Source organism: Penaeus japonicus, unplaced genomic scaffold, assembly GCF_977035675.1.
Source record: "Penaeus japonicus unplaced genomic scaffold, GWHDUDI00000001_assembly GWHDUDI00000005, whole genome shotgun sequence".
Lineage (NCBI taxonomy): Eukaryota > Metazoa > Arthropoda > Malacostraca > Decapoda > Penaeidae > Penaeus > Penaeus japonicus.
In genome coordinates, this window is record NW_028234407.1 from 15512096 (window position 1) to 15514595 (window position 2500).

The window sequence follows — 2500 nt, forward strand, 5'->3', positions numbered from 1 at the left end:
TTTTTCTCTAATTCCTGTGTGTTTTTTCTCTAATTATTATTATCATCACCATTATTATTATTATTGTTATTGTTCATCTTCTGGTTCTTTTCGCAGATAATTGCTGTTCTTGGTTCTTGAGTAAATTGCTGATCCTGTATATACATACCTATATAGTGCGTTGGTTGGATATGTTTTGGCCCATCGTATTTTGCTCTTGTTTTCATTTTTTGATTGATCGTTGTCCATAAAGTTTAGTGACCTCCGCTAGTGGGCGTCTCCTTGTTGATCCATTTTCAAGGCTTACTCCTGCCCCAGTTGTTCATAATTGTTTTATTTCTATATCATTCACTTTTTCTTTGATAGTGTTGTTAATCCTTGCTGCAATGGATGTAAAATGGTTTACTTTAAAAATCTTCTTTTCAGTAATTTTTGCTGCATTTTGGTTCGTTTCTTTATTTGTAATATTAACTGTTCAGACTTACAATGGACTGGATAGGCTCTCGGAGAATAAGGCTTCGCCTCGTTGCAACGTGGTGATGGATCGTTGTGACTGTGATGCGGAGATGATGATTGTTGCTGTGAGTTAGTAAATTATGGCGTGATGAAGAGGGATGCTATAACAGTAAATGTGATGATCTATGGTCACATGCTAAAGGAAGCTTTAACTGTGTGTGATATAAACCATAGTGGGGATGCTGCAAGATGTGTGGTGAGCGTTTGCGAGACGCTGTATGGCTCTGTGAGGGGTTGATAGAGATGGGGCGTTTGTAGAATTCGCGGTATGAAATGTGATAAGGGGCTGGGAAGATGTTAAATTTAAAAAGAAGGAGATGTGATGAAGGCTCTAATCCTCTCCATGATGAGTTGTGATGAATTGCCCGATAAATTATGTAAAATTAGGTGATGAGACACGAGAATTAAGGAATATATGGATAGCTTTTCAGTAGAGCAGTGCAAGGTAGCTGAGCAGCAAACTGAATTTTTTATTCATCTTATTTTACAGATATTCTACGCTATTCCTATAGGGAGGAGGATTGAAAAGATTAAGAGAGGGGGAAAGAAAGGAGATATAAGGGAAGGGAGAAAACAAAGGCGGATATAAACGAAAATGAGTAAATGTGCAAAAGAGAGAGGGAGAGGGGAAGGGGGAGGGGGGAAGAGGGAAGTCAAAGAAAAGGGAGATAAACAAAGAAAGAAAAAAATGAAAAGAGAGAGAGAGAGAAAAAAAAAAGAAGGAAAGAAAGAAAGAAAGAAAAATAAAGAAAGAGAATAGAGTAAGAGAGTGATAGACGTAAAGAAAGATTAAGTGACAGAGAGGGTTAGGGGAGTGAGCGAGCATTATTATTTTTATTTTATTTTTTCTTATTTAATGTTTAGTGAACATGGCCTTCAAGTGCCTTGTTTTTCTCCCCCTGTTGTTACTGGTGAGCGTGAAACGGCAAAGAAAGAATCCTTTACAGACAAAACAGCCCTACGATGTTTATTTATAAACATGAGGTGGAATACTTGGTAGTAGTAAAGACTAGTGTGTGTGTGTGTGTGTGTTTGTGAATAATGAAATATGAAAAAAGAGACGATATGTACTGTAAGTCGAGGCTTACAGTGTTTCTATTTTTTCGAGGATCTAATAGTTTACAATGAATACAGTTCAGATTTAGCAAGCCAGTCATATATGTAACTGAAAAAAGAGGATCTTACAAGTGAGAGTCTGATCACCAATTGAAAAGGTGCCACGGAGAAACGAGAAATGGAAAATGTTGGGTACATGTGTTTTATTTCCCTCTGCGTCTGTGTCCTCGAACGTAGGACGTAATGATGCTCTGCCGTCCCAGTGGCAGCTCGCGCCTACGACCGTGCACCGAGGTAGTTTTAATCACCGCCGTGTAATCTGCAGATGAATGTAAGACCGCGTCTCCCCGCCGCCTCCTCACAGTCGCCGCGCTGATGAGAACGCCACGAGTGACCCTCGCCTGTCCCTTTCAGCCGGAGCCGGAAGGTCGATGAAACCGGTCGGTCGTGGTGGGGTTCTCGACCGTAATGCTCTCCGTGGTTTAGCTTCCTTTCCCCTCTTTTCTTGTGTGTCGCTTCCTGGGAAAGTAAGGCGACGGACTGATCGTCCCGCCAGGGACGCGAGCGCTGTGCACTGATTATTCCTCCAACCCTCCGTCGCTTTTGGGTTCCGTCTCATACTTTCGATTTTCTTCTTTTGAATTGACTCATTTGTTTATATATGTTTTTATTTTTATTTTTTTAGAATAGAATTATCGTATTTTCAGTATAATTCCCCTTCCTTCATATATATATATATATATATATATATATATATATATATATATATATGTATATATATATTTATATATATAGAATATATATCTCTATATATATATATATATTTATATATAATATATATAGAATATATATCTCTATATATATATATTTATATATAATATATATAGAATATATATCTCTATATATATATATTTATATATAATATATATATAATATATATATATATATA

The 2500-nt window shown here is 37.1% G+C and overlaps 1 protein-coding gene across 26 annotated transcripts in view; it reads left to right on the forward strand.

Annotated features, from left to right (window-relative positions):
* LOC122265181 (uncharacterized) overlaps positions 1–2500 on the forward strand; it is a 675490-nt gene that overhangs the window by 164239 nt on the left and 508751 nt on the right. The window lies entirely within an intron of this gene.